Below are 9,936 nucleotides of genomic sequence, written 5' to 3'. Positions count from 1 at the left end.
GTGGAAAAAGGGACAAAAGGGGTGCAACACGAGGACTTCCCAGGGGGTCACCCATCCTAGTACTACTCTCGCCCAAGCACGCTTAACTGCGGAGTTCTGATGGGATCCGGTGCATTAGTGCTGGTATGATCGCACCCGAAGATTAACCGCGACTTTATTGTTTTAAGCAGTAGACGGGGAAAAAAATGAAATTGAATGGAACAGGATAATCTGGAAATGGTTTAAAAGGGAGAAATTGTCGAAAAGGAGGCGAAGGCGATTGAATGGGCTAAAAATCGGACAGGCTGTCCGGGGAAAAAAAAAAAAGGGGGGGGGGTGGTGGAAAAAGGGACAAAAGGGGTGCAACACGAGGACTTGCCAGGGGGTCACCCATCCTAGTACTACTCTCGCCCAAGCACGCTTAACTGCGGAGTTCTGATGGGATCCGGTGCATTAGTGCTGGTATGATCGCACCCGAAGATTAACCGCGACTTTATTGTTTTAAGCAGTAGACGGGGAAAAAAATGAAATTGAATGGAACAGGATAATCTGGAAATGGTTTAAATGGGAGAAATTGTCGAAAAGGAGGCGAAGGCGATTGAATGGGCTAAAAATCGGACAGGCTGTCCGGGGAAAAAAAAAAGGGGGGGGTGGTGGAAAAAGGGACAAAAGGGGTGCAACACGAGGACTTCCCAGGGGGTCACCCATCCTAGTACTACTCTCGCCCAAGCACGCTTAACTGCGGAGTTCTGATGGGATCCGGTGCATTAGTGCTGGTATGATCGCACCCGAAGATTAACCGCGACTTTATTGTTTTAAGCAGTAGACGGGGAAAAAAATGAAATTGAATGGAACAGGATAATCTGGAAATGGTTTAAAAGGGAGAAATTGTCGAAAAGGAGGCGAAGGCGATTGAATGGGCTAAAAATCGGACAGGCTGTCCGGGGAAAAAAAAAAGGGGGGGGGGTGGAAAAAGGGACAAAAGGGGTGCAACACGAGGACTTCCCAGGGGGTCACCCATCCTAGTACTACTCTCGCCCAAGCACGCTTAACTGCGAAGTTCTGATGGGATCCGGTGCATTAGTGCTGGTATGATCGCACCCGAAGATTAACCGCGACTTTATTGTTTTAAGCAGTAGACGGGGAAAAAAATGAAATTGAATGGAACAGGATAATCTGGAAATGGTTTAAAAGGGAGAAATTGTCGAAAAGGAGGCGAAGGCGATTGAATGGGCTAAAAATCGGACAGGCTGTCCGGGGAAAAAAAAAAAGGGGGGGGGGTGGTGGAAAAAGGGACAAAAGGGGTGCAACACGAGGACTTCCCAGGGGGTCACCCATCCTAGTACTACTCTCGCCCAAGCACGCTTAACTGCGGAGTTCTGATGGGATCCGGTGCATTAGTGCTGGTATGATCGCACCCGAAGATTAACCGCGACTTTATTGTTTTAAGCAGTAGACGGGGAAAAAAATGAAATTGAATGGAACAGGATAATCTGGAAATGGTTTAAAAGGGAGAAATTGTCGAAAAGGAGGCGAAGGCGATTGAATGGGCTAAAAATCGGACAGGCTGTCCGGGGAAAAAAAAAGGGGGGGGGGTGGTGGAAAAAGGGACAAAAGGGGTGCAACACGAGTACTGCCCAGGGGGTCACCCATCCTAGTACTACTCCCGCCCAAGCACGCTTAACTGCGGAGTTCTGATGGGATCCGGTGCATTAGTGCTGGTATGATCGCACCCGAAGATTAACCGCGACTTTATTGTTTTAAGCAGTAGACGGGGAAAAAAATGAAATTGAATGGAACAGGATAATCTGGAAATGGTTTAAAAGGGAGAAATTGTCGAAAAGGAGGCGAAGGCGATTGAATGGGCTAAAAATCGGACAGGCTGTCCGGGGAAAAAAAAAAGGGGGGGGGGGGTGGTGGAAAAAGGGACAAAAGGGGTGCAACACGAGGACTTCCCAGGGGGTCACCCATCCTAGTACTACTCTCGCCCAAGCACGCTTAACTGCGGAGTTCTGATGGGATCCGGTGCATTAGTGCTGGTATGATCGCACCCGAAGATTAACCGCGACTTTATTCTTTTAAGCAGTAGACGGGGAAAAAAATGAAATTGAATGGAACAGGATAATCTGGAAATGGTTTAAAAGGGAGAAATTGTCGAAAAGGAGGCGAAGGCGATTGAATGGGCTAAAAATCGGACAGGCTGTCCGGGGAAAAAAAAAAGGGGGGGGGGGTGGTGGAAAAAGGGACAAAAGGGGTGCAACACGAGGACTTCCCAGGGGGTCACCCATCCTAGTACTACTCTCGCCCAAGCACGCTTAACTGCGGAGTTCTGATGGGATCCGGTGCATTAGTGCTGGTATGATCGCACCCGAAGATTAACCGCGACTTTATTGTTTTAAGCAGTAGACGGGGAAAAAAATGAAATTGAATGGAACAGGATAATCTGGAAATGGTTTAAAAGGGAGAAATTGTCGAAAAGGAGGCGAAGGCGATTGAATGGGCTAAAAATCGGACAGGCTGTCCGGGAAAAAAAAAAAGGGGGGGGGTGGTGGAAAAAGGGACAAAAGGGGTGCAACACGAGGACTTCCCAGGGGGTCACCCATCCTAGTACTACTCTCGCCCAAGCACGCTTAACTGCGGAGTTCTGATGGGATCCGGTGCATTAGTGCTGGTATGATCGCACCCGAAGATTAACCGCGACTTTATTGTTTTAAGCAGTAGACGGGGAAAAAAATGAAATTGAATGGAACAGGATAATCTGGAAATGGTTTAAAAGGGAGAAATTGTCGAAAAGGAGGCGAAGGCGATTGAATGGGCTAAAAATCGGACAGGCTGTCCGGGGAAAAAAAAAAGGGGGGGGGGGTGGTGGAAAAAGGGACAAAAGGGGTGCAACACGAGGACTTCCCAGGGGGTCACCCATCCTAGTACTACTCTCGCCCAAGCACGCTTAACTGCGGAGTTCTGATGGGATCCGATGCATTAGTGCCGGTATGATCGCACCCGAAGATTAACCGCGACTTTATTGTTTTAAGCAGTAGACGGGGAAAAAAATGAAATTGAATGGAACAGGATAATCTGGAAATGGTTTAAAAGGAAGAAATTGTCGAAAAGGAGGCGAAGGCGATTGAATGGGCTAAAAATCGGACAGGCTGTCCGGGGAAAAAAAAAAGGGGGGGGGGGTGGTGGAAAAAGGGACAAAAGGGGTGCAACACGAGGACTTCCCAGGGGGTCACCCATCCTAGTACTACTCTCGCCCAAGCACGCTTAACTGCGGAGTTCTGATGGGATCCGGTGCATTAGTGCTGGTATGATCGCACCCGAAGATTAACCGCGACTTTATTGTTTTAAGCAGTAGACGGGGAAAAAAATGAAATTGAATGGAACAGGATAATCTGGAAATGGTTTAAAAGGGAGAAATTGTCGAAAAGGAGGCGAAGGCGATTGGATGGGCTAAAAATCGGACAGGCTGTCCGGGGAAAAAAAAAAGAGGGGGGGGTGGTGGAAAAAGGGACAAAAGGGGTGCAACACGAGGACTTCCCAGGGGGTCACCCATCCTAGTACTACTCTCGCCCAAGCACGCTTAAGTGCGGAGTTCTGATGGGATCCGGTGCATTAGTGCTGGTATGATCGCACCCGAAGATTAACCGCGACTTTATTGTTTTAAGCAGTAGACGGGGAAAAAAATGAAATTGAATGGAACAGGATAATCTGGAAATGGTTTAAAAGGGAGAAATTGTCGAAAAGGAGGCGAAGGCGATTGAATGGGCTAAAAATCGGACAGGCTGTCCGGGGAAAAAAAAAAGGGGGGGGGTGGTGGAAAAAGGGACAAAAGGGGTGCAACACGAGGACTTCCCAGGGGGTCACCCATCCTAGTACTACTCTCGCCCAAGCACGCTTAACTGCGGAGTTCTGATGGGATCCGGTGCATTAGTGCTGGTATGATCGCACCCGAAGATTAACCGCGACTTTATTGTTTTAAGCAGTAGACGGGGAAAAAAATGAAATTGAATGGAACAGGATAATCTGGAAATGGTTTAAAAGGGAGAAATTGTCGAAAAGGAGGCGAAGGCGATTGAATGGGCTAAAAATCGGACAGGCTGTCCGGGGAAAAAAAAAAGGGGGGGGTGGTGGAAAAAGGGACAAAAGGGGTGCAACACGAGGACTTCCCAGGGGGTCACCCATCCTAGTACTACTCTCGCCCAAGCACGCTTAACTGCGGAGTTCTGATGGGATCCGGTGCATTAGTGCTGGTATGATCGCACTCGAAGATTAACCGCGACTTTATTGTTTTAAGCAGTAGACGGGGAAAAAAATGAAATTGAATGGAACAGGATAATCTGGAAATGGTTTAAAAGGAAGAAATTGTCGAAAAGGAGGCGAAGGCGATTGAATGGGCAAAAAATCGGACAGGCTGTCCGGGGAAAAAAAAAAGGGGGGGGTGGTGGAAAAAGGGACAAAAGGGGTGCAACACGAGGACTTCCCAGGGGGTCACCCATCCTAGTACTACTCTCGCCCAAGCACGCTTAACTGCGGAGTTCTGATGGGATCCGGTGCATTAGTGCTGGTATGATCGCACCCGAATATTAACCGCGACTTTATTGTTTTAAGCAGTAGACGGGGAAAAAAATGAAATTGAATGGAACAGGATAATCTGGAAATGGTTTAAAAGGGAGAAATTGTCGAAAAGGAGGCGAAGGCGATTGAATGGGCTAAAAATCGGACAGGCTGTCCGGGGAAAAAAAAAAGGGGGGGGGGGTGGTGGAAAAAGGGACAAAAGGGTTGCAACACGAGGACTTCCCAGGGGGTCACCCATCCTAGTACTACTCTCGCCCAAGCACGCTTAACTGCGGAGTTCTGATGGGATCCGGTGCATTAATGCTGGTATGATCGCACCCGAAGATTAACCGCGACTTTATTGTTTTAAGCAGTAGACGGGGAAAAAATGAAATTGAATGGAACAGGATAATCTGGAAATGGTTTAAAAGGGAGAAATTGTCGAAAAGGAGGCGAAGGCGATTGAATGGGCTAAAAATCGGACAGGCTGTCCGGGGAAAAAAAAAAGGGGGGGGGGTGGTGGAAAAAGGGACAAAAGGGGTGCAACACGAGGACTTCCCAGGGGGTCACCCATCCTAGTACTACTCTCGCCCAAGCACGCTTAACTGCGGAGTTCTGATGGGATCCGGTGCATTAGTGCTGGTATGATCGCACCCGAAGATTAACCGCGACTTTATTGTTTTAAGCAGTAGACGGGGAAAAAAATGAAATTGAATGGAACAGGATAATCTGGAAATGGTTTAAAAGGGAGAAATTGTCGAAAAGGAGGCGAAGGCGATTGAATGGGCTAAAAATCGGACAGGCTGTCCGGGGAAAAAAAAAAGGGGGGGGGTGGTGGAAAAAGGGACAAAAGGGGTGCAACACGAGGACTTCCTAGGGGGTCATCCATCATAGTACTACTCTCGCCCAAGCACGCTTAACTGCGGAGTTCTGATGGGATCCGGTGCATTAGTGCTGGTATGATCGCACCCGAAGATTAACCGCGACTTTATTGTTTTAAGCAGTAGACGGGGAAAAAAATGAAATTGAATGGAACAGGATAATCTGGAAATGGTTTAAAAGGGAGAAATTGTCGAAAAGGAGGCGAAGGCGATTGAATGGGCTAAAAATCGGACAGGCTGTCCGGGGAAAAAAAAAAGGGGGGGTGGTGGAAAAAGGGACAAAAGGGGTGCAACACGAGGACTTCCCAGGGGGTCACCCATCCTAGTACTACTCTCGCCCAAGCACGCTTAACTGCGGAGTTCTGATGGGATCCGGTGCATTAGTGCTGGTATGATCGCACCCGAAGATTAACCGCGACTTTATTGTTTTAAGCAGTAGACGGGGAAAAAAATGAAATTGAATGGAACAGGATAATCTGGAAATGGTTTAAATGGGAGAAATTGTCGAAAAGGAGGCGAAGGCGATTGAATGGGCTAAAAATCGGACAGGCTGTCCGGGGAAAAAAAAAAGGGGGGGGGGGGTGGTGGAAAAAGGGACAAAAGGGGTGCAACACGAGGACTTCCCAGGGGGTCACCCATCCTAGTACTACTCTCGCCCAAGCACGCTTAACTGCGGAGTTCTGATGGGATCCGGTGCATTAGTGCTGGTATGATCGCACCCGAAGATTAACCGCGACTTTATTGTTTTAAGCAGTAGACGGGGAAAAAATGAAAATGAATGGAACAGGATAATCTGGAAATGGTTTAAAAGGGAGAAATTGTCGAAAAGGAGGCGAAGGTGATTGAATGGGCTAAAAATCGGACAGGCTGTCCGGGGAAAAAAAAAAGGGGGGGGGTGGTGGAAAAAGGGACAAAAGGGGTGCAACACGAGGACTTCCCAGGGGGTCACCCATCCTAGTACTACTCTCGCCCAAGCACGCTTAACTGCGGAGTTCTGATGGGATCCGGTGCATTAGTGCTGGTATGATCGCACCCGAAGATTAACCGCGACTTTATTGTTTTAAGCAGTAGACGGGGAAAAAAATGAAATTGAATGGAACAGGATAATCTGGAAATGGTTTAAAAGGGAGAAATTGTCGAAAAGGAGGCGAAGGCGATTGAATGGGCTAAAAATCGGACAGGCTGTCCGGGGAAAAAAAAAAAGGGGGGGGGTGGTGGAAAAAGGGACAAAAGGGGTGCAACACGAGGACTTCCCAGGGGGTCACCCATCCTAGTACTACTCTCGCCCAAGCACGCTTAACTGCGGAGTTCTGATGGGATCCGGTGCATTAGTGCTGGTATGATCGCACCCGAAGATTAACCGCGACTTTATTGTTTTAAGCAGTAGACGGGGAAAAAAATGAAATTGAATGGAACAGGATAATCTGGAAATGGTTTAAATGGGAGAAATTGTCGAAAAGGAGGCGAAGGCGATTGAATGGGCTAAAAATCGGACAGGCTGTCCGGGGAAAAAAAAAAGGGGGGGGGGTGGTGGAAAAAGGGACAAAAGGGGTGCAACACGAGGACTTCCCAGGGGGTCACCCATCCTAGTACTACTCTCGCCCAAGCACGCTTAACTGCGGAGTTCTGATGGGATCCGGTGCATTAGTGCTGGTATGATCGCACCCGAAGATTAACCGCGACTTTATTGTTTTAAGCAGTAGACGGGGAAAAAAATGAAATTGAATGGAACAGGATAATCTGGAAATGGTTTAAAAGGGAGAAATTGTCGAAAAGGAGGCGAAGGCGATTGAATGGGCTAAAAATCGGACAGGCTGTCCGGGGAAAAAAAAAAAGGGGGGGGGGTGGTGGAAAAAGGGACAAAAGGGGTGCAACACGAGGACTTCCCAGGGGGTCACCCATCCTAGTACTACTCTCGCCCAAGCACGCTTAACTGCGGAGTTCTGATGGGATCCGGTGCATTAGTGCTGGTATGATCGCACCCGAAGATTAACCGCGACTTTATTGTTTTAAGCAGTAGACGGGGAAAAAAATGAAATTGAGTGGAACAGGATAATCTGGAAATGGTTTAAAAGGGAGAAATTGTCGAAAAGGAGGCGAAGGCGATTGAATGGGCTAAAAATCGGACAGGCTGTCCGGGGAAAAAAAAAAAGGGGGGGGTGGTGGAAAAAGGGACAAAAGGGGTGCAACACGAGGACTTCCCAGGGGGTCACCCATCCTAGTACTACTCTCGCCCAAGCACGCTTAACTGCGGAGTTCTGATGGGATCCGGTGCATTAGTGCTGGTATGATCGCACCCGAAGATTAACCGCGACTTTATTGTTTTAAGCAGTAGACGGGGAAAAAAATGAAATTGAATGGAACAGGATAATCTGGAAATGGTTTAAAAGGGAGAAATTGTCGAAAAGGAGGCGAAGGCGATTGAATGGGCTAAAAATCGGACAGGCTGTCCGGGGAAAAAAAAAGGGGGGGGGGGGTGGTTGAAAAAGGGACAAAAGGGGTGCAACACGAGTACTGCCCAGGGGGTCACCCATCCTAGTACTACTCTCGCCCAAGCACGCTTAACTGCGGAGTTCTGATGGGATCCGGTGCATTAGTGCTGGTATGATCGCACCCGAAGATTAACCGCGACTTTATTGTTTTAAGCAGTAGACGGGGAAAAAAATGAAATTGAATGGAACAGGATAATCTGGAAATGGTTTAAAAGGGAGAAATTGTCGAAAAGGAGGCGAAGGCGATTGACTGGGCTAAAAATCGGACAGGCTGTCCGGGGAAAAAAAAAAGGGGGGGGGGTGGTGGAAAAAGGGACAAAAGGGATGCAACACGAGGACTTCCCAGGGGGTCACCCATCCTAGTACTACTCTCGCCCAAGCACGCTTAACTGCGGAGTTCTGATGGGATCCGGTGCATTAGTGCTGGTATGATCGCACCCGAAGATTAACCGCGACTTTATTGTTTTAAGCAGTAGACGGGGAAAAAAATTAAATTGAATGGAACAGGATAATCTGGAAATGGTTTAAAAGGGAGAAATTGTCGAAAAGGAGGCGAAGGCGATTGAATGGGCTAAAAATCGGACAGGCTGTCCGGGGAAAAAAAAAAGGGGGGGGTGGTGGAAAAAGGGACAAAAGGGGTGCAACACGAGGACTTCCCAGGGGGTCACCCATCCTAGTACTACTCTCGCCCAAGCACGCTTAACTGCGGAGTTCTGATGGGATCCGGTGCATTAGTGCTGGTATGATCGCACCCGAAGATTAACCGCGACTTTATTGTTTTAAGCAGTAGACGGGGAAAAAAATGAAATTGAATGGAACAGGATAATCTGGAAATGGTTTAAAAGGGAGAAATTGTCGAAAAGGAGGCGAAGGCGATTGAATGGGCTAAAAATCGGACAGGCTGTCCGGGGAAAAAAAAAAAGGGGGGGGGGGTGGTGGAAAAAGGGACAAAAGGGGTGCAACACGAGGACTTGCCAGGGGGTCACCCATCCTAGTACTACTCTCGCCCAAGCACGCTTAACTGCGGAGTTCTGATGGGATCCGGTGCATTAGTGCTGGTATGATCGCACCCGAAGATTAACCGCGACTTTATTGTTTTAAGCAGTAGACGGGGAAAAAAATGAAATTGAATGGAACAGGATAATCTGGAAATGGTTTAAATGGGAGAAATTGTCGAAAAGGAGGCGAAGGCGATTGAATGGGCTAAAAATCGGACAGGCTGTCCGGGGAAAAAAAAAAGGGGGGGGTGGTGGAAAAAGGGACAAAAGGGGTGCAACACGAGGACTTCCCAGGGGGTCACCCATCCTAGTACTACTCTCGCCCAAGCACGCTTAACTGCGGAGTTCTGATGGGATCCGGTGCATTAGTGCTGGTATGATCGCACCCGAAGATTAACCGCGACTTTATTGTTTTAAGCAGTAGACGGGGAAAAAAATGAAATTGAATGGAACAGGATAATCTGGAAATGGTTTAAAAGGGAGAAATTGTCGAAAAGGAGGCGAAGGCGATTGAATGGGCTAAAAATCGGACAGGCTGTCCGGGGAAAAAAAAAAGGGGGGGGGGTGGAAAAAGGGACAAAAGGGGTGCAACACGAGGACTTCCCAGGGGGTCACCCATCCTAGTACTACTCTCGCCCAAGCACGCTTAACTGCGAAGTTCTGATGGGATCCGGTGCATTAGTGCTGGTATGATCGCACCCGAAGATTAACCGCGACTTTATTGTTTTAAGCAGTAGACGGGGAAAAAAATGAAATTGAATGGAACAGGATAATCTGGAAATGGTTTAAAAGGGAGAAATTGTCGAAAAGGAGGCGAAGGCGATTGAATGGGCTAAAAATCGGACAGGCTGTCCGGGGAAAAAAAAAAAGGGGGGGGGGGGTGGTGGAAAAAGGGACAAAAGGGGTGCAACACGAGGACTTCCCAGGGGGTCACCCATCCTAGTACTACTCTCGCCCAAGCACGCTTAACTGCGGAGTTCTGATGGGATCCGGTGCATTAGTGCTGGTATGATCGCACCCGAAGATTAACCG

General features: G+C 48.3%; 32 non-coding genes across 32 annotated transcripts; all 32 read right to left on the bottom strand.

Moving 5' to 3' along the window:
- Nucleotides 1-18: 18 nt before the first annotated feature.
- LOC145808371 (5S ribosomal RNA) lies at nt 19-137 on the bottom strand. Its single transcript, XR_014351834.1, has one exon. It is a non-coding gene; the product is annotated as a 5S ribosomal RNA (ribosomal RNA).
- A 199-nt stretch (nt 138-336) lies between these two features.
- On the bottom strand, nt 337-455 carry LOC145810323 (5S ribosomal RNA). Its single transcript, XR_014353898.1, has one exon. It is a non-coding gene; the product is annotated as a 5S ribosomal RNA (ribosomal RNA).
- Nucleotides 456-650: 195 nt separating this feature from the next.
- LOC145808370 (5S ribosomal RNA) lies at nt 651-769 on the bottom strand. The gene has a single exon (XR_014351833.1). It is a non-coding gene; the product is annotated as a 5S ribosomal RNA (ribosomal RNA).
- A 194-nt stretch (nt 770-963) lies between these two features.
- Nucleotides 964-1,082, bottom strand: LOC145809638 (5S ribosomal RNA). The gene has a single exon (XR_014353199.1). It is a non-coding gene; the product is annotated as a 5S ribosomal RNA (ribosomal RNA).
- Nucleotides 1,083-1,280: 198 nt separating this feature from the next.
- On the bottom strand, nt 1,281-1,399 carry LOC145808369 (5S ribosomal RNA). Its single transcript, XR_014351832.1, has one exon. It is a non-coding gene; the product is annotated as a 5S ribosomal RNA (ribosomal RNA).
- Nucleotides 1,400-1,595: 196 nt separating this feature from the next.
- Nucleotides 1,596-1,714, bottom strand: LOC145810389 (5S ribosomal RNA). Its single transcript, XR_014353959.1, has one exon. It is a non-coding gene; the product is annotated as a 5S ribosomal RNA (ribosomal RNA).
- Nucleotides 1,715-1,913: 199 nt separating this feature from the next.
- On the bottom strand, nt 1,914-2,032 carry LOC145808368 (5S ribosomal RNA). Its single transcript, XR_014351831.1, has one exon. It is a non-coding gene; the product is annotated as a 5S ribosomal RNA (ribosomal RNA).
- A 198-nt stretch (nt 2,033-2,230) lies between these two features.
- On the bottom strand, nt 2,231-2,349 carry LOC145808367 (5S ribosomal RNA). Its single transcript, XR_014351830.1, has one exon. It is a non-coding gene; the product is annotated as a 5S ribosomal RNA (ribosomal RNA).
- Nucleotides 2,350-2,545: 196 nt separating this feature from the next.
- Nucleotides 2,546-2,664, bottom strand: LOC145808366 (5S ribosomal RNA). The gene has a single exon (XR_014351829.1). It is a non-coding gene; the product is annotated as a 5S ribosomal RNA (ribosomal RNA).
- A 198-nt stretch (nt 2,665-2,862) lies between these two features.
- LOC145809698 (5S ribosomal RNA) lies at nt 2,863-2,981 on the bottom strand. Its single transcript, XR_014353260.1, has one exon. It is a non-coding gene; the product is annotated as a 5S ribosomal RNA (ribosomal RNA).
- Nucleotides 2,982-3,179: 198 nt separating this feature from the next.
- On the bottom strand, nt 3,180-3,298 carry LOC145808365 (5S ribosomal RNA). The gene has a single exon (XR_014351828.1). It is a non-coding gene; the product is annotated as a 5S ribosomal RNA (ribosomal RNA).
- A 197-nt stretch (nt 3,299-3,495) lies between these two features.
- Nucleotides 3,496-3,614, bottom strand: LOC145810115 (5S ribosomal RNA). The gene has a single exon (XR_014353681.1). It is a non-coding gene; the product is annotated as a 5S ribosomal RNA (ribosomal RNA).
- A 196-nt stretch (nt 3,615-3,810) lies between these two features.
- On the bottom strand, nt 3,811-3,929 carry LOC145808364 (5S ribosomal RNA). The gene has a single exon (XR_014351827.1). It is a non-coding gene; the product is annotated as a 5S ribosomal RNA (ribosomal RNA).
- A 195-nt stretch (nt 3,930-4,124) lies between these two features.
- Nucleotides 4,125-4,243, bottom strand: LOC145809369 (5S ribosomal RNA). Its single transcript, XR_014352903.1, has one exon. It is a non-coding gene; the product is annotated as a 5S ribosomal RNA (ribosomal RNA).
- A 195-nt stretch (nt 4,244-4,438) lies between these two features.
- On the bottom strand, nt 4,439-4,557 carry LOC145808363 (5S ribosomal RNA). The gene has a single exon (XR_014351826.1). It is a non-coding gene; the product is annotated as a 5S ribosomal RNA (ribosomal RNA).
- A 198-nt stretch (nt 4,558-4,755) lies between these two features.
- On the bottom strand, nt 4,756-4,874 carry LOC145809941 (5S ribosomal RNA). The gene has a single exon (XR_014353508.1). It is a non-coding gene; the product is annotated as a 5S ribosomal RNA (ribosomal RNA).
- Nucleotides 4,875-5,070: 196 nt separating this feature from the next.
- Nucleotides 5,071-5,189, bottom strand: LOC145808361 (5S ribosomal RNA). Its single transcript, XR_014351824.1, has one exon. It is a non-coding gene; the product is annotated as a 5S ribosomal RNA (ribosomal RNA).
- A 196-nt stretch (nt 5,190-5,385) lies between these two features.
- On the bottom strand, nt 5,386-5,504 carry LOC145810319 (5S ribosomal RNA). Its single transcript, XR_014353894.1, has one exon. It is a non-coding gene; the product is annotated as a 5S ribosomal RNA (ribosomal RNA).
- Nucleotides 5,505-5,698: 194 nt separating this feature from the next.
- Nucleotides 5,699-5,817, bottom strand: LOC145808360 (5S ribosomal RNA). The gene has a single exon (XR_014351823.1). It is a non-coding gene; the product is annotated as a 5S ribosomal RNA (ribosomal RNA).
- A 199-nt stretch (nt 5,818-6,016) lies between these two features.
- On the bottom strand, nt 6,017-6,135 carry LOC145808359 (5S ribosomal RNA). The gene has a single exon (XR_014351822.1). It is a non-coding gene; the product is annotated as a 5S ribosomal RNA (ribosomal RNA).
- A 195-nt stretch (nt 6,136-6,330) lies between these two features.
- Nucleotides 6,331-6,449, bottom strand: LOC145808358 (5S ribosomal RNA). Its single transcript, XR_014351821.1, has one exon. It is a non-coding gene; the product is annotated as a 5S ribosomal RNA (ribosomal RNA).
- Nucleotides 6,450-6,646: 197 nt separating this feature from the next.
- LOC145808357 (5S ribosomal RNA) lies at nt 6,647-6,765 on the bottom strand. Its single transcript, XR_014351820.1, has one exon. It is a non-coding gene; the product is annotated as a 5S ribosomal RNA (ribosomal RNA).
- A 197-nt stretch (nt 6,766-6,962) lies between these two features.
- LOC145808356 (5S ribosomal RNA) lies at nt 6,963-7,081 on the bottom strand. Its single transcript, XR_014351819.1, has one exon. It is a non-coding gene; the product is annotated as a 5S ribosomal RNA (ribosomal RNA).
- A 198-nt stretch (nt 7,082-7,279) lies between these two features.
- LOC145808355 (5S ribosomal RNA) lies at nt 7,280-7,398 on the bottom strand. Its single transcript, XR_014351818.1, has one exon. It is a non-coding gene; the product is annotated as a 5S ribosomal RNA (ribosomal RNA).
- Nucleotides 7,399-7,594: 196 nt separating this feature from the next.
- LOC145808354 (5S ribosomal RNA) lies at nt 7,595-7,713 on the bottom strand. Its single transcript, XR_014351817.1, has one exon. It is a non-coding gene; the product is annotated as a 5S ribosomal RNA (ribosomal RNA).
- Nucleotides 7,714-7,911: 198 nt separating this feature from the next.
- LOC145810284 (5S ribosomal RNA) lies at nt 7,912-8,030 on the bottom strand. Its single transcript, XR_014353860.1, has one exon. It is a non-coding gene; the product is annotated as a 5S ribosomal RNA (ribosomal RNA).
- Nucleotides 8,031-8,227: 197 nt separating this feature from the next.
- LOC145809128 (5S ribosomal RNA) lies at nt 8,228-8,346 on the bottom strand. Its single transcript, XR_014352622.1, has one exon. It is a non-coding gene; the product is annotated as a 5S ribosomal RNA (ribosomal RNA).
- Nucleotides 8,347-8,541: 195 nt separating this feature from the next.
- Nucleotides 8,542-8,660, bottom strand: LOC145808353 (5S ribosomal RNA). The gene has a single exon (XR_014351816.1). It is a non-coding gene; the product is annotated as a 5S ribosomal RNA (ribosomal RNA).
- Nucleotides 8,661-8,859: 199 nt separating this feature from the next.
- LOC145810322 (5S ribosomal RNA) lies at nt 8,860-8,978 on the bottom strand. The gene has a single exon (XR_014353897.1). It is a non-coding gene; the product is annotated as a 5S ribosomal RNA (ribosomal RNA).
- Nucleotides 8,979-9,173: 195 nt separating this feature from the next.
- LOC145808352 (5S ribosomal RNA) lies at nt 9,174-9,292 on the bottom strand. The gene has a single exon (XR_014351815.1). It is a non-coding gene; the product is annotated as a 5S ribosomal RNA (ribosomal RNA).
- A 194-nt stretch (nt 9,293-9,486) lies between these two features.
- Nucleotides 9,487-9,605, bottom strand: LOC145809637 (5S ribosomal RNA). The gene has a single exon (XR_014353198.1). It is a non-coding gene; the product is annotated as a 5S ribosomal RNA (ribosomal RNA).
- Nucleotides 9,606-9,805: 200 nt separating this feature from the next.
- LOC145808350 (5S ribosomal RNA) lies at nt 9,806-9,924 on the bottom strand. The gene has a single exon (XR_014351813.1). It is a non-coding gene; the product is annotated as a 5S ribosomal RNA (ribosomal RNA).
- Between the last annotated feature and the right edge of the window lie 12 nt (nt 9,925-9,936).

This window comes from Camellia sinensis, chromosome 14, assembly GCF_055761805.1.
Source record: "Camellia sinensis isolate YWXY chromosome 14, ASM5576180v1, whole genome shotgun sequence".
Lineage (NCBI taxonomy): Eukaryota > Viridiplantae > Streptophyta > Magnoliopsida > Ericales > Theaceae > Camellia > Camellia sinensis.
This window is presented reverse-complemented; position numbering and strand designations above follow the sequence as displayed.